At 48.6% G+C, this 18,573-nt stretch overlaps 1 pseudogene; it reads left to right on the forward strand.

The window, feature by feature from the left end:
* Positions 1–10,573: 10,573 nt before the first annotated feature.
* LOC119314880 lies at positions 10,574–17,694 on the forward strand (annotated as a pseudogene).
* Positions 17,695–18,573: the final 879 nt, after the last annotated feature.

Here is an 18,573-nt window from a genome sequence, read left to right on the forward strand (position 1 = left end):
TTACTTCCAGAGTCTTTACACTTCAGATGCAGGTTTTATTGATGATGATCTTATGGCTACTGTCAAACCAGTGGTTACAGCACAGATGAACAGGCTATTGATTGCACCCTATACATCGGAAGAAGTAAAGAAATCTCTCTTTCAGATAGGTGATATGAAGGCCCCTGGCCCGGATGGTCTTCATGCTATTTTTTTCAAGCGCTTTTGGCATATTTTGGGAGATGAGCTGACTAAAGAAGTGCTTGATGCGATCAGTCATAAAAAGATACCAGATGGATGGAATTCCACAAATGTTGTGCTAATTCCTAAGGTGGATAGCCCTGAGGTAATAACCCAATTCAGACCTATTAGCTTGTGTAATGTCGTTTATAAGATAATTTCTAAAATGTTGGCCAACAGGCTTAAGAAAATCCTACCAGAGGTAATATCTCCTACCCAGAGTGCCTTTGTGCCAGGCAGACTAATTACAGATAATGTGCTGGTAGCGTATGAGTGTTTCCATACAATTAAGAAAAAGTCACATGGCTCTAATGGTGTTTGTGCTGTAAAATTGGATATGATGAAAGCCTATGACAGAGTAGAGTGGGGCTTTCTAAGGCGGATGATGGAAAAGCTGGGATTTCATGCACAATGGGTTGAATTAATTATGGAGTGTGTTTCCTCTGTGAGCTATAGAATCAGATTCAATGATACAGAAACGGAAGAATTTACTCCAACTAGAGGATTGAGACAGGGAGATCCTTTATCCCCCTACCTGTTTTTGATTTGTTCTGAAGGGTTCTCAAGTATGCTGGCTCATGAGGAAGACATTGGTGGGATTTAAGGTATAAAAGTATCCAGAAACGCACCCTCTATTTCTCATCTTTTGTTTGCCGATGACTCCTTGATTTTGATGAGAGCAACTGACCAGAATGCTCACACTTTGAAGAGGATTCTTGATACTTATTGTACTAGTTCAGGACAGAGAGTGAGTACCCCAAAATCAAGTATTTTCTTCAGCCCGAATACTAGAGTTAATACCAGGGAGAGTGTTTGTGGTATACTGGATATTTTAACTGAAGCTTTGTCAGATAAGTACCTTGGTCTGCCAACTATGGTTGGTGTGGACCGAAGCGATTGTTTCCAGCATCTAGTTGATAGAATTTGTCAGAGATTGAAGGGATGGAAAGAAAAGTTTCTATCAATTCAAGGTAAAGAAATTCTTTTGAAATCTGTAGCACAGGCAATTCCGTCTTACGCTATGTCAGTTTTTAAGTTGCCTAAAGGTATATGTAAATCAATCACCGATGAAATATCGGGTTTCTGGTGGGGAGATGGACAGGAAAAGAGGAAAATGCATTGGTTTGCGTGGTGGAAAATGTGTGTCACAAAGAAGAAAGGTGGATTGGGCTTTAGAGATCTTCACAGCTTTAATCTTGCTATGTTAGCAAAGCAGTGTTGTCGACTTCTTCAAAATCCGGACTCTTTGTGTGCACGAGTTTTGAGTGCAAAATACTACCCTAACGGGGACATCCTAAAAGCGGGGCCGAAGAAAGGGTCTTCATTTACATGGCAAAGCATTTTAGCCAGGGTTTAGACTTTCAAAAGGGGCTGCATATGGCGAATTGGATCTGGCTCACACATCAATATTTGGGAAGATTCATGGATTCCATCTAGTGAGTCGAGAAAAGTTATTACCCCTAGAGGAGGAATTATGTTAACAAAGGTGGCAGAGATTACTGATCCCCGTACTGGACAGTGGGATGAGGCATTGTTGCGTAGTGTGTTTTCACCGGTTGATGTAGATAGAATATTACAGATTCCCCTACATGTTGAGGCAGTTGAAGATTTTTTAGCCTGGCACTTTACGAGGTCCGGAACCTTCTCTGTCCGCTCGGCATATCAGGTGGAGTTTGATCATCAGTTTGAACGTCATTACTCAAACTCGAATAACCCAGGTACCGCTAACCTTAATATGGTTTGGAAAGATCTGTGACAACTGCGGCTTCCGGGGAAAATAAAACATTTTGGTTGGAAAGTCCTAAAGGGGGTCTTGCCGTGCCTCGGTGTTCTGGCAGGTAGGCATATACCCTTGGTTCCGCAGTGTCCGCTTTGCAAGATCGGATTAGAGGACATACAACATTGCCTTTTTACATGCGCACGGGCATCTGATGTTTGGTCTGAGTTAGGATTGCAGAATGATATTATAAAAGCCGTGCGGCAAGATTGATCTGGTTCTATAACTTTGGAAATTCTGGTCCGCATGCGTACCATGATTCATGAGTTGCCAATGGCTGAACTCATCTTGGTTGCGATGTGGTTTATCTGGTGGCAGAGGCGCCAAGTAACTAATGGGGAGTTAGTCCAGACACCGGGACAAACATCAATATCTATCCGAGTTTTAGCCACCAACTTCGTACGAGCCTACACACCAAATCAGCCGGTACGTACGATCAGTCATCAGTGGAAGAAGCCACTGGAGGGAGCGGTAAAAGTTAATGTCGATGCGTCATTCCATGCGGATAATTTTTCAGGAGCCTGCGGCGCTATTGCTCGTGATGATCGAGGCAATTTCTTGGCTGCAACTACTTGTGCAATACCGCATGTGTCTAGTGCAAGCTCTGCGGAATTGTTAGCTATCAGGTGTGGTCTGATCCTTGCAGTGAATCTTGGATGCACTAAGCTTATTTTGGAGTCTGACTGTACGACTGTTTGGAGGCTATATCTGACCCAAACACATACATGGAAACTGATGTTCCAATAGTAGTAGAATGCTCTCTTATGGCCATGGAATTTAAAAGCATCAGTTTTACTCATTGTAGCAGAGAAGCGAATATGGTAGCGGATGGCTTAGCAAAGCATAGCTTTAGTCTTAGCAAGTCTGAAACTTGGGACGTTGTCCCGGACTTTATTCTGCATTCTTATGTAAATGATCTTGCTCTTATTTGATGAATAAAGTTTTAATGCTCAAAAAAAAAGAGTTAGGTGTGAATATAAAAAAAACCTATAAAAGGTACACAATTTTTGCAAAATGGAAATATCCAGCCATCAGTTTAAGCCAAAACAATATATCATATCCAAAACATCGCCCACGCCATCCCCAACGGCCGACTCTACCACCCCTTTTCTCCTCCCCTTAGCTTCTCTTCATCATCGGCGACCTCCCCTCCCCCTCGCACCAGATCGACCAGCAGGCCGGGCATAGCAGAGCGGAGCGGACGGGCGTGCCAGAACCAGCATAACACTGTCGCGGGCGGAGAGAGCGAGGCTGTGTCGCTGACGGCGGCGTGCCCGATTCGCCCGTCCCGCTCGCCCCCTTCCCAGCCGCTCACCCCGCCGCCCAGCCCGTCCCGCTCGCCGTGGCCGATGACCGCGGCCACTCGAAAAAACGACGGCGATGAGGAGGCCTTGACCTTGGCGCAGACCCGTGCTCCCGAGCGGCGGTCTCTCCTCGTCGCGGGGCTAGCTCTCCTCCTCCATCCCCTCCCGCATCCTAGGTGTGCGGGCGCGGCGGCGGCCTCCTTAGGCCACATGGCGGGCGGCCGGGCGCCTCATCCTCCATCAGCCGCCGCTGTGCGCCGAGGTTCTGGACCGGTCTCAGGTTGCTGCCAAGGAGGAGGGCGGTGGGGGGAAGGAGTAGAGATGTGACATCGTTCTTCTCCCTCGACGCATGGGTCAGAGACGAACTAGGAGACCCAGCAGTTCGTCGTGCCGACGGCACCGTCCTCTCCTGCCAAGGCATGGATCCTCCTCCCTCTTCCCTTCCCTTCTCGTGCTTCTCACCTGTTTCTAATTTATTTTGTAGTCCCCATGTTAGTACGTACGCTGGCCACCTCCCTGTCCCGTCGTTGTGACCCATACATCTGAGATCTGACCCGCTACACCCCTATGTTGCAGGTCATTTGATTCTTGTTCTACAGTGGGGTGGCCTGTAGATGATGCTTCGAAGAGGAATCCACAAAGAGCAGCGATGGCTTCTTGGTTACTCCATGTAAATTTGAACATAGCTGTACGTGGCACTAATTAATATCTGAACATGTTGCATCTAAACTCTGAAATGACAAAACATCAATTAACCTGATCTGATCTGATGTAACCTTTCTGGTGTTTCCCTCTCTGATTTTGCATACTTTATTCTTATGGTCTGTAGCTATTGCGCGCTCATCACGCTCTCATATATTTATCGATCTTCCTTACAGGACCCAGATGAGAGTATGTGTATTCCCATAAAAAGGTTTATATCTTTCCCAAGTCATTTACGTGGTTAGTGTTTGTATTCCTTTCCTTGCCTGGCATAATTTTTGTGAAAATGATTTTATAACTGCAGTGGAGGCTGCCCTTGATCTATCGCCTGTAACCTTCGCGTGCCTGCAATTTTTTGCCTTGCCATGTGGTGTTCGCTTTTTGTTTCTGTTTGTCATACACAATTTCATAGTCCAACATTATCGGTGCCTTCCTATCAGGAGAGTGCTTTCATGTTGAAGAAAGTACAGTAATAAGCATGAGTGGTTGACATAAACGAGGAACAGTGAAATAAGTATCTGTTTACTAGGTTGATTGCTAATGAAGATCACATGTGTATTGCTTCGCGTTATTGTGATTCAGTTGCAGTACTAACATAAACAATTATGATTGTTGCATCGCAATATGGTGTTCCAGCTGAAAAGAAATATTTGAAATTGCAGTTATACAACAATGGTGCAATGTTTAGAAATTGCATATTGTTTCAAATTTGGTTCAGGAAGAAGATATGTGCTTCCTTTAGGTATAGGTGCACCCATTGATTAGTAAGTTTTCTTTTGTCATTTATTTGCCATTACAATATATAGTAAGGAGTATATTTCTTGTTTTTATTTGGGACTCCATACCACAAGTAGACAATTTAAATTGGTAATTATTTGCATAGCATCTTTCTTTCATAGTATGATGAACATCAAACCCTTTATTGTAATGGTTAAGGAACCTATATGTGGGTAGCAGTTGTGGCTTATCAATGTTTATGCCTGATATTCTTCGCCTTAATTAGCTCTCCCGTCTTGATTTGCTTTGTTTAATCAATGTTTATGCACACCAGTTGCTCGCCAAAGTGTCTGGTGGGATATTTATTTTTTCCCTTGATGTTCATGCAAGATGCAGGTGAGAGGGCCTGGCCTGTCAAGGCTAGCGCGAGGTTGCTCCAGCTCGGGCGGTTGGGCCTGCTATTGCATTGATGACGTGTTGTCATGACTATGAGGAGTTGAGGACTGCTGACGCTTCTTCGCTCACACGCCCTATGGTAGAATAGGCACTCCTGTCTACAACAACTAGATCTTGTTCCCTCTCAGGTATGGTATTGAAGCAATCTCCTTCCACCATCATGTATGGTTTCTTTGCATATTTTTTTGTTGTCTTCATTTGCTGGGTTGGAGTGATAGAAGATATTATCATTTCTAGCTATATTTTTGTAATGGTAGACTGATCAAATCTTTTTGTATCTAGCTGTACTTATATCATAGTAACGAAGTTTCAGTAAACAATGTCCTAGATATCAACCATATAGAGAATACTAAATATTAAAGCATAGGATTGTGCCCAGATAAGAAAATTGTGGGTGAAGCAAGTGTCTTAGAAGAAGATTAAGTTCCCTTCTCCATGCTAATTAGAAACAAACCTGCTTATGGCTGCGTTTGCACACACTTGCTTCAACTTGATTAGATGTTGCCCGGAGCATGCATCTGGTTCTCTTGTTTTGAAGTCAAAGTCATTTTATATACATGTATTTTGTGTTTTGTAAATTCATTGTACGGAAATATCTTTGACTAAATGAGAGAACACTTAATGGCATGGTTGAAAAGTCACTTTCAGAATGGATTGTTAAGTTTTACAACTATTTACAATGTGATTTTTTGGTTTCACCATAGCGGCGATGAGGAGGCCTGGACCTTGGCGCAGACCCGTGCTCCCGAGCGGTGGTCCCTCCTCATTGCGGGGCCAGCCCTCCCATCGGCGGCATGCCGCGCCGCAATGCCGCCGACTTGGAGGCCCGTGTTCGGGCAGCAGTCGCGGCGTCGTCGGCGCCGGATGCGGTGGCAGGGCCTCTGGGGACCGCGTGGCGGGGGATCGTCGTGGCTTCCATCGCTTCTCCTCCACGTTTGCTCGCCATAGAAGGGGAGGCGCAGAGATGGGGGCGATGCTGCACCATGGACTTCGTGCCCCAGGTTCGCATCTCTCTCTCTCTCTCTCCCTCTCTCTTAGCTCCTGTAGTCAATGGAACCCAGAGATTAGTAGCTTGGAGGATCTGTAGTCAAGCCTTGTTGCTCCTTTGTCCCTTATTTATCTGGTTTGATTTGGGACATGTATCTTCTAAAATTATTTATTTGATTTTCCCACCCCTGCCTAGGCCGTCACCGTTCCTCCGCCATCCTATCTTCAGCTTCCCTGCGTGGTTTTGCTCCGCCAGGTATGGTCTGTATCGCTCTCATCCTATTCAGGCACGACGTTGTGGGAGACAAATGGATGAAGAGAGAGGAGGGGTTGTGTCTGCTGATCATCTCACTTCTGCAGGCCCGTATATGCTTACACTTCTCTGTGAATTTTTTGGTTCAGTAACTGATCTCTGAAGAATAAAAAGATCCTCTGCACTGCACACTTTGACCAATGTCTGAAGATGGCAAAAAGAAGAAACCTTCCAGAAATTATTTTGCTGAAGTAGCAATGTGCATTCTACTGTATACATTAGATGTCTTCCCATTGTTGTGTGCTATAGGACTTTAGACAGTATCACTTGATGCTGGTCCTGCTATGTATATACTTTGATTTGGTTAGGTAAGTCAGGGCTTCAAAGTTGTACAGAGAATAAATAAACCTGACATCATTCATAGTAATTTGGATACTTGAATTCCTAAAAACCTATGCATTATTCCATGCGAACAAAACGTATGGTAATTATGGTGAATATGCTAATCCGGCTTTTTGTTTCTTGCAACTAACAATTTCAACGGACAACTATACTAACAGACTAGAACATGAGTGCATGTTGTTTTCGATAGAATTAATCTCTCTTACGTACATCCTATGAATTAAAAAAACAAATGATGTATGTCGTGATAGTGGTGGTAGAAACACTCTTAATTTATGTTCTATCTCATGAGTCACACTGGCTGAGTAAAGCGCTGCATAATGATAATTTGAGAGGAGACTAATGACATTGTATAAGTTTCTCTTGTATAGTTGGTCATTAGTTAGCAATGCCTCAACCAGTGCAGCTTAATAAGGCCCTTGATTGAGCATGCATTTAATTTCTATGCCGCCATAGATCTCATTGGTGAGTGTAGCCATGTAAATCAATCTGCTAAGGGAAATGGGAGTTTGCAAGCTATGGAAGTCTAATGCCATCTTTATAAAGACATAAATCATTAACCTGTCACTAGATATATGTATAATACTCCCTCCGTCCCAAAATAAGTGACTCAACTTTGCACTAACTTTAGTACAAAGTTAGTGCAAAGTTGAGTCACTTGTTTTGGGACGGCAGGAGTAGTAACTGAATTCAAAAATTCAGTTCTGTCAAGTGTGAGTTGATTTTCATGATACCAATGCATTAGAATTATGTGTTGCAAACTCACACTTAGATGGTTATTAAGTTTGTGTCTCTATATCATCTTTGTTTTCGAAATGTAATTTGATTAATGTGAGGCAGAAGCTTCCTGTTGTTACTGGTACACACAATAAGTAATGGGGAATAGCATGTTTATGTGCCTCCTGTATTTGATTACAGATGCAAATACGGCTACTGGAGCAGCTAAGGAAATAAAGAGTTGTATTGGTTGTTCAGCTTCAGATCTTGTGTTGGTAGAAATTGCTATTATCATTTCTGTCTGTTATTACTTAACATTAATTTGTATTTAAGAAGAATTAGGAATAACTTAAATTACTGGATTATAAATTGTTCATCGGGGTTTCTTTTCATTATTTCTTTCTTGGATCCATCTGTTATTTGGCAGGCTAGCTTTGTACTATTTCAGTTCCATGAGTATTAATTTATCAGGCCTGATTTGTCATGTTTTAATTTGAGATTTGTAGCCACACTCTGAAGCTTGCTTGCTACCTTTTTGACAATACCTCCATTAGAACCATAGATGTTTTAGTTAAGTGATGTTCCTGGGGCCTTGCTCATATATATATTCATGTTAATTTTTCAAGATTCTTCACTCTTTTCATGTGCTTCACCAGCCAGTTTAGACAATGTTGTTTTCTTATCCATTTTAATTACCTTAAGAGCTTTAAGTTTGTGTTGATACAAACAAAGGTTGCCTTACACATTTTCTTATTTATACTATTGTTCTATCCATGCTTAGCATATAAAAAATTCTTGTTCTGTCCATACTACTTAACAGTCAGCAGTTTAGTCATCTTACAAATACCAATATGTTCCCTTTCTCAGTGTACAACACAGATCAAGACACCAATTACGTTCCTTTTCTCACTGTATACCACATATATCAACACCTGGTCTGTTGTTATTTTTCTTCTGCCAGTTTCGAAACTTCTACTTTATCTTTTCTAGCTTACCGTTAGTACAACATTTTTTCATGCGTTTGTTCTCTGTCCGTACACTAGGTTGTACATCCTCAAATTGTCGATTTAACACTAGAAATATTCACTTCTCTTTGCTCTTTCATCAGCCATTTTACTTGAGCATTCATAAATTTGGGTCCTCAAGACATGTAGTCAATAATAGTAATTTGCTATCACCATTGATATCATTAATATCCATAGAATACGCTCTTCCATATCACACAACAATTTCTGTTCATGTAAATCACTTGCTTTCTTGTATCAGAATTTTTAGGTTAACTATACTGAAGAGAACATGCCGGACTACATTGATCCAAACAATGATACGCTCATGGTCAGACTTGCAGACGACCATTTATCCGCTCGCTGAATGTTGCATCATGCTAGGAACTGACAAGAGGGCCACTATAACCATCAACTGTTCTGAGTTTTGTCGCCGCTCCAACATTCGCGAAGGAGACGTCTGTGCATTTCGTTTCAGGATCACTTCAAAGCGCCGCCTCATTCTCACTGTGCACCGCCTCTAGATGCACCATCAAAGACACTGCAGCCCTGTGTCAATATAATATATTATAATGTAGCACTAAGCACTCTTAATTATGCTTTACCCTGTGATAACCTATGGTTTCCTTTTGGCCCTCTTATCATATACTTTTCAAGACGCTAAATCTATGTTGTTGCTTATGTAAAGTGCACCATTCTCAGACAGATCACAATGGCCTTTCTCTGTATTCCTTCTGCTAAGTTTGTTAATTAAAGCAATCATCCCAAATGCTAATTAGAATAGGAAAAATTGTTAAACGGTCGACTACAACAAGCACCGCCCAGCTACCCCTCAAGAGGCGCGCCACGGGTGCGCCCCACCACCTAGTTTGAACCAAACTATGCACATTGGAGGCATGCATGCATTAGGGACGTGTTTGGTTGCCCGTATGAAGCCCAACCAGGTCCGCGCGGTGCAACATCTTTTCGGACCTCGGTTGTTTAGTCCCTCGCATACAGTGTTGAGCCCGCATATCACGGTTCTTAAAGCACCCCTAGGCCTGGCCCGTTGGGAACGGCTGAATCGGCAGTTTTCCGAGAGCCAGGCCCGGGCGATGCTTCGAGGCGCACGTGGGGTGGCTCTCTGACGTGTGTCTCGAGTTAATCCCTCTCTCTCTCTCTAATCCTCAATCCCGTGAGGGAGCTGCTGGTCGGCGTGGCGTAGCGTGTGTGTGTGAGTGGACCACATGAAAAAATTCACCGGTACAGCTGTGTGGATGCATGTGTCGAGCAGCATTTTGTGATACTATTCCAACTCAAAACAAAATGGAATAGACGACCAGACCAAACGTATCCATGAATGCATGGATTGGCCACCAATATGTTTTGACCGCAACTTTGTTTCATTGAAAAGCTGAAACGTGTTTTTGTTTCATAGGTCTGTCTAAGATACATCTAAATGCGACATAACCTAATGTGTATTATGTTTGTGGTCTATTTTTTTGTCCCAGCATTTTTTTGTTTCTTGTTGCTGTCTTATTTATGGGAATTTAGATGTGACATACTTAGAAAACATCTAAATATGAATTAGACAAACCGTTGCTTTATTGGAAACGACTGCGACGCAGCTCACGGTCGATATTTGTAGGAGTGCACGTAGGAAGGTGCGCGCCGATGGCCAGTGGCCACACACGTACGTACGTACTCCTACGTATGGACCGTGGAACGCGGTTTCTGGTAGACGTACGTGCTGGTCGTCGAACGTGGACGTCTTTTCCTTGCAAAAGAATCTTAGTTTTGCAGGAAATAGCATGTCCTAGTTTGCAGCAAAATGATCCGCACACACGTGCATTGCAACCATTCGCCGATCTTCAAAAGACACGAGCGATCTGCCCGACGTCGACGGTACCGGCGTACGTACGTCTTGTCTCATGCCGTTGTTGGTTGCACACTGGTAGGCATATGTCTACTTTGCACACGTGACATTTCGATCTTCATCTCCCTTTTTATGACAAGTTGCTCCACACCATGGTTGTATTATCATTCGTGTCCGCGCGCGGCATGGCCAGCTCTAGCTTCATCGTCTTGCCTTTCACGGCCGCCGCCTCTGCATGCCTTCCTCTAAGCAAGCCAGTGGCCCGGCGCAAACAGGTCCGTCGCAGTCGCTTGTCGTGCGGTTGCAAAGCCACGGGCGCAGGCGATGACGACCTGGCGGTGCGTCGTCGCCTCGACCGCCGGGACGTCCTGCTCGGCCTCACCGGGGTCGGAGCCGCCGGCGCCATCAACCTCGGAGGGCTCGCGCTGGCCGCGGGCGAATCCGTGCCGGCCACGTGCGTCACCGTGCCCGTGACGGACAAGGTCATCAGGTGCGTCTCCGCCGACGGCTTCAACTGCCCCGGCGTGTACCGCCCCGAGGACGTCGTCGACTTCAGCGCGCTGCCGCCACCGAACGGCCCCTTGCATGTGCGCCGGCCGGCTCACCTCGTCGCCGCGGACGCAGAGTACGTGAGGAAGTACGAGGCCGGCGTCCAAATGATGAGAGACCTGGACGCTACCGGCGACCCGCGCAGCTTCAAGAGCCAGGCCGCCATCCACGAGGCCTACTGCAACTTCCACTACAAGGTCACCGCGGCGGCCGTGGCGGCCACGCGAACAGCCGGGGGCGGCGGCGGCACGCCGGAGATCGACTTCGACGTGCACTTCTCGTCCATCTTCGCGCCGTGGCACCGGATGTACATCTACTTCTTCGAGCGGATCATCGGCGAGCTCATCGGCGACAGCGCCTTCGCGCTGACGTACTGGAACTGGGACGCGCCGGACGGGATGATGCTACCGCCGATATTCAACGATGCGTCCTCGCCGCTCTACGACCCCAACCGCGACCCGGCGCACGTCACCGCCGTCATGGACCTCAACAAGGGCCCAGGCGCGGAGAACGATCTTCCTCTCTGTTAGACTGTATTTACATGTGTATATTGTAACGTTGTATACCACCTCATTATATATATATGTGATAGGTCACCCCTAGAGGGTTGTGCCGGTTCCCCCCAAAGCCTATTGTCTTACATGGTATCACGCTAGGTTACGTCCGCTTCCGCCTAAAAACCCTAAACCGCCGCCACCGCCGCCGCCGCCGCGCCCGCCGCCGCCGCCGCCCGACTGCTATAACGTCCGCCGCTGCGTCCGGCTCCACCGCCACTGGTTTTCTGCCGGCCTCCCTTGCGGCACTTCTCTCGAGGCCGCTGGATGCCGCCTCCCTTCAGGCGCCGATCGGGACACGGAGCGTCGGCTCCCTCTTCGCGCTCCCGCCGGCTGCTACTTCGCCCGGGCAGGCGCTTGTGGCTCACACCACCGCCGCCCCGTCAACCGCGGCTGTCGCGCCCTCGGCCACTGCGCCGCTGGTGGCGGAGGACGTCGCGCTGGCAGGCTTCGCGGCGTCAACCGCGGCCATCGCGCCCTCTGTCACCGCGCCGGCTGCCCCTCCGACTGTCTCCACGGTGTTCTCACCTCAGCCAGTCTCCTCGATGGGATCGCAGCCGCCGCCGCCGTTTCACTTCGGCCATCTCATCATCATCAAGTTGTCGTCGGACAATTACATCTTCTGGCGCGCGCAGGTTCTTCCGCTTCTTGGGAGTCACTACCTGCTTGGCTATGTCGACGGCTCTCTCCCTTGCCCTCCTGCGCTGGTTGACAGCGTGCATGGTCCGGTATATAATCCGGCTCACCGTGTCTGGACAGGGCAGGATCAGGCGAACCTCTCCTCCATCCAGGGGTCGCTCTCTCCGGCCGTTGCTGGGCTTGTTGTCTTCGCCAAGACGTCCCACGAGGCATGGACTATTCTTGAGCGCTCGTTTGCGGCACAGTCGCAGGCTCGTGTATCTGGGCTCCGTCGCCAACTTGGGGAGTGTCAGAAGCTTGACTCCACCGCCACTGAGTTCTACAACAAAGTCAAGAGTCTCGCCGACACGCTGGCCTCCATTGGACAGCCCCTCACCGACTCCGAGTTCAACTCGTTTATTGTCAATGGTCTTGATGAGGAGTATGACGCCCTAGTCGAGATCATCAATGAGAGGGGCAACTCCACGCCCATGCCAGCACACGAGGTCTTTTCACGCCTCCTGCTTACTGAGCAACGAGTCGAGACGCGCCGATCCAGGGGCAACGGCGCCCTCTCGGCAAACGCCGCCACCAACGGTGGTCGCTCCTCTGCTTCATCCAGGGCTCCTTCGGGGCAGTCACCACCACCCGCCTCGGCCCCTCCTCCTACTGCGACGTTACCAGGGGCTGGCGGTCCCCGTGTGTGCCAGCTTTGTGGTCGCGATGGGCACTGGGCCTCGAAGTGTCACAAGCGCTTCCAGCGGGGTTTTCTTGGTCTTGGCAATGACGGGAAGGATACACGCAACTTTGCTCGCCAGGTCGCCATGGCTGATCGTCCGCCGCCGCAGAAGCCACAGGGACACACTCAGTCCTACTCCATTGATCCCCACTGGTACATGGACTCTGGGGCGACAGAGCACCTGACCAGTGAGATGGGGAAGCTTCACACTCGTGAACCCTACCATGGCTCCGACAAGATCCACACCGCCAATGGAGCAGGTATGCACATCTCTCATATTGGTCAAGCATCACTTCTCACTACACATGCCAATAGGAGTCTTCAACTTCGCAATGTTCTTCGAGTTCCATCTGTGACACGTAATCTTCTTTCAGTTCCTAAACTCACTCGTGATAATAATGTGCTTTGTGAATTTCATCCTTTTGATCTTTTTATTAAGGATCGGGGCACGAGGGACATTCTTCTTAGTGGGCGGCTCTGCCAAGGTCTCTATCGTCTGGAGCATCCTGCGTCGCTCGCGTCTTCAGTGGAGTTCGGGTATCTCCGTCACAGTGGCATGCTCGTCTTGGTCACCCGGCCACACCTATTGTCCGGCATGTTTTGCGTCGTCATGAGCTTCCTAGTGTGTCCAGTAATAAAGATGTAGCAGTGTGTGATGCTTGTCAGCAGGGGAAGAGTCATCAACTTCCTTTTTCGGAGTCCAGTCGTGAGGTGAAACATCCTTTAGAACTTGTGTTTTCACATGTATGGGGTCCTGCTCAGACTTCTGTTAGTGGTCATAATTATTATATCAGTTTTGTTGATGCTTACAGCCGCTTTACCTGGCTTTATCTTATCAAACGTAAATCTGATGTGTTTGACATTTTTGTTCAGTTCCAAAAACATGTTGAACGCCTTCTCAAGCACAAAATTGTTCATGTTCAGTCGGACTGGGGTGGCGAGTATCGCAACCTCAACTCCTTCTTTCAGTCGCTTGGGATCACTCACCGTTTAGCATGTCCACATACACATCAGCAGAATGGTTCAGTAGAACGTAAGCATCGTCACATTGTTGAAGCTGGTCTGACTCTTTTGGCCCATGCATCTGTTCCGTTTCGTTTTTGGAGTGATGCTTTCACCATTGCATGTTTTCTCATCAATCGTACTCCCACTCGTGTTTTGAATATGAAGACTCCCATTGAAGTTCTCCTTAATGAACAATCGGACTACACCTTTCTCAAGGTGTTTGGGTGTGCTTGCTGGCCCCATCTCCGTCCATATAACAAGCGTAAGCTCGAGTTTCGTTCCAAGAAGTGTGTTTTTCTTGGTTATAGCTCTCTTCATAAAGGATACAAATGTCTTCATGTTCCCACTAATCGTGTCTACATCTCTCGGGATGTTGTGTTTGATGAGCATGTTTTTCCCTTTGCCAAACTCCCTGTGTCCACTACCGAGCCACCTGTCATGCATTCATCCTCTGTTGCTTCTGACCAATTTGATGATGTTGCATATTCTCCTCTATTGTTGCCTAACCATGGTGCAGGCACTGGTCGTGGGGCTCGTTTGGAGATTCTGGAAGCGCCATCTTCCTCTTCGTCGCCATCGCCTTCATCCTCGGCACCTTCTGTTGTGCATGAGGAGCGCATGGCGCCTCTGCATGGCCTCGGTTTCCGTGCTCATGCACGGCCGATCGACGTCCTGGCCCGGTCGCCTCTGGCTTCTGGGCTGCCTTCGCCATCGTCGCGCCCTGCAACTCCGCCGACTGGGCCGGCCTCCTCGGTCCCCGTCTCGCCCAGGGCGTCGGGGCAGTCATCACCAGGCCTGGCCTCGCCCGCCCCTGCCTCGCCCAGGGTGTCTGGGCCCTTCTCACCAGGGCCGGCCTCGCCTGCTCTCGCCTCGCCAAGGCCGTCTGGGCCGGTGTCACCGGAGCTGGCCTCGCCCACCCTCGGCTCGCCCATGGCCTCTGAGCCCCTGTCGTCGGGCCAGTCTTTGCCATGCAGCCCGGAGTCGTCTGTCCCGAGCTCGCCTGAGGTGATTCCTGCATCTTCGGCGACCGTCACGTCTCCGTCACCTTCGCCTCCGCCGGCTCCTGCTGCTGCTCTACGTCCACATACGCGCAGTCGGAGTGGCATTTTTCAGCCTAAGCAACGTCACGATGGCACAGTTGCTTGGTTAGCGGCGTGCATGTCTGCTGCTCTCGCAGATCCATCCTCTGAGCCACGCACGTATCAAGCTGCTATGCGCATTCCTCATTGGAGAGAGGCCATGGAGCAGGAGTATCAAGCGCTTCTTCGCAATCAGACATGGACTCTTGTTCCTCCACAATCACGGCTTAATGTCATTGATTCCAAATGGGTTTTCAAAGTGAAGAAGCATTCTGATGGGTCCATTGAGCGCTATAAGGCTCGTCTGGTTGCTCGTGGTTTTCGACAGCGTTTTGGACTTGACTATGAAGACACCTTCAGTCCAGTGGTCAAGCCTACTACCATCAGACTTCTTCTCTCTCTGGCTGTTACTCGAGGTTGGTTTCTTCGTCAGCTTGATGTTCAAAATGCTTTTCTTCATGGTGTCTTGGCGGAGGAGGTTTACATGCGCCAGCCTCCGGGTTTCTCTGATCCGGATCGCCCTGATCATCTCTGTCGTCTGTCCAAGGCAATTTATGGTCTGAAGCAGGCTCCTCGTGCTTGGCATGCTCGTCTTGCAATGGCTCTTCGTGCTCATGGTTTTGCATCATCAACTGCTGACTCCTCATTGTTTCTTCTTCAAAGGCCTGAGGTTACTATGTACTTGTTGGTCTATGTAGATGATATCATTTTGGTCAGCTCCTCTCAGTCGGCTGCTACTGCGCTTGTTCGCTCACTTGGTGCTGATTTTGCGGTCAAGGACCTTGGGAAGCTTCATTACTTTCTTGATGTGGAGGTTACTTCTCGTGCTGCTGGCCTTGTTATGACGCAGAAGAAGTACTCTCTGGATTTGTTGCAGCGAGCTGGGATGCTTAAGTGCAAACCGACGACTACACTCATGTCTACCACTGATAAGCTCAATGCTGTTGATGGTGTGCTTCTTTCTTCTTCTGATGCGACCGAGTATCGGAGTATTGTTGGTGGGCTCCAGTACTTGACGATCACGCGACCAGACATTTCTTATGCTGTTAACCGAGTCTGCCAGTATCTGCAGTCACCCCGTGACACTCATTGGTCTGCTGTTAAGCGGATTTTGCGCTATATTCGTTTCACGGTGGCTCATGGTTTGCATATTCGGCCGTCTGACTCTGGTTGTCTTTCAGCATATTCTGATGCAGACTGGGCTGGCAATCCGGATGACAGGCGATCCACGGGGGGTTATGCTGTCTTCTTTGGCTCTAACCTGATTGCCTGGAGTGCTCGGAAACAGGCTACTGTCTCGCGTAGCAGTACTGAGGCTGAGTATAAGGCTGTGGCCAATGCCACATCAGAGATTATCTGGGTACAGTCCTTGCTTCAGGAGTTAAGTATACCCCAATCACAGCCTCCTGTTCTTTGGTGTGATAACATCGGTGCTACATACCTTTCTGCAAATCCGGTATTCCATGCCCGAACGAAACACATTGAAGTTGACTATCACTTTGTGCGTGAACGTGTCTCTCAGAAGCAACTACAGATCAAGTTTATTTCTTCCAAGGATCAACTTGCTAACATCTTCACCAAGCCATTGCCTTTGCCACAGTTTGAGACTTGCAGGCGCAATCTTACCCTTCTAGATTCATTAGAAAGTGGCTAAGATTGAGGGAGGGTGTTAGACTGTATTTACATGTGTATATTGTAACGTTGTATACCACCTCATTATATATATATGTGATAGGCCACCCCTAGAGGGTTGTGCCGGTTTCCCCCAAAGCCTATTGTCTTACACTCTCTGCACCGACGACGCCTGCGTGAAGGAGAACAACCTCTCCGTCATCTACCGCCAGATGGCCGTCGACACGGCCCTGCAGTTCCACGGGAACAAGTTCTATGCCGGCGGCACGCCCGGCTCCCCCGGCTCGCTCGAGAACGCCGCGCACACCGCCGTGCACATCTGGGTGGGCGGGGACATGGGGGTGCTCGGCACGGCGGGGCGCGACCCCGTCTTCTACTCGCACCACGCCAACGTCGACCGCATGTGGCACCTCTGGACCACCACGCTCGGCAACGAGGACTTCCTCGGTGCCGGCGCCGGCACCGGCGACGACTGGCGCGACACCAGCTTCGTCTTCTACGACGAGAAGCGCCGGCCCGTGCGCATCAGCGTCCGCGACGTCCTCGACGCCCGCAGGCTCGGGTACACGTACGAGGAGAGGGAGACGCTGGAGTGGCAGGACAAGCGGCCCAAGCCGGCGACCGGCATAGACAGACCCACCGGCCCACGCGTCCCTGCCGCCCTCTCCTTCCCCGTGGCTCTGAAGAAGGGCCGGAAGGAGTACGTGACGGTGGAGCGGCCGGAGGAGGCCCGGGCCAGCGGCGGCAGCAGCAAGACGGCGCCGGAGGTGCTGGTGGTGGACGTCACCATCGACCCCTGCGAGTACGCCAAGTTCGACGTGCTCGTCAACGTGCCCAAAGGCCAGGAGGCGCGGGTGGGGCCGCAGGACACTGAGTTCGCGGGGACCTTTGAGAACCTGCCGCACGGCGGCGGGCGACGGCGGCGGCCGGGGCATGGGGAGGCTGACGCTCACGTACCGGTTCGCGCTGTGGGAGCTGGTTGAGGACCTCGGGTGCGGGCAGGACCGGCGGCTGGACGTCACGCTCGTCCCGCGAGCCGGTGAGATGGTCGTCGTAGACGGCGTGTGCGTGGAGCTTTGTAACTGAGATGTGCACTTTTGTTTTTGCAAGAAGGATGACATATTATTAAGAAAAAAAGTCCAAAACATATCTTCAACTTATAGAGGATACTTTAAATTAAACCTAAACTTTAAATCCCTGAAATCAGCACGCCAAACTCTCAAATCCCATTATATTTTGAATCTTGAGAGTGTTTAGCTGGTATTAGCTCGCTCTGCTCTTGTTTTCTTTGTTTTTTTTTCTTTTCTTTTTTCCTTCGGTGTTTCTTGGCAGCATAACAAGTGGGAAGAAATGTTGGGAATGAATTCACAAATTCACTGGATAAAGATTCCAAATCAAGCAACAACAAAAATCAAACACCGACGGCAATCAAGCTGGTTGTTCTTGTTCACCATAATTCCGAAAAACAAGAATCTATCTAGCCAAGCCGATGAACGACCGAACAGCTACGTCACCCCATCTCCACCTCCATCTCTTCTATTCTTCGACAAGGAAGAAACATCTTCACGAGACTGGCCGAATTCATCAACAAACATTAGTGCTGAATACAAAACAACAACAACCCAATTCCGACCACATCCAGCAGGCAGCAGCGCTACAATCTCAATCCATTTGCCTTCTCGCCCTCCACAAGATCAAACTTACCCGTCCTCATCATCCATTCAGGCCCATCCTGGTTATGAAACGGGAGATTGGGAATGAGCTAGTCCAGATTTCCAAAAGATGCAATAGCGTAAAGAATCAACACAAGTAGAGGACCAAAGCAACAGGTTGATTGGTTTTTCTATTTGGGTCAGTCGGCTAACAAATCATTGTGTCAATTGATTTACATGCTTCCTACTGCATCGTTCCTCCATACTAGGTGCTCACTTTTTTTTTTGAAACGACTAGGTGCTCACTTCATCACCCTGTTGTAGCAAAGTATGTGTGTTGGACATTAAATGC

Source organism: Triticum dicoccoides, chromosome 6A (assembly GCF_002162155.2).
Source record: "Triticum dicoccoides isolate Atlit2015 ecotype Zavitan chromosome 6A, WEW_v2.0, whole genome shotgun sequence".
Lineage (NCBI taxonomy): Eukaryota > Viridiplantae > Streptophyta > Magnoliopsida > Poales > Poaceae > Triticum > Triticum dicoccoides.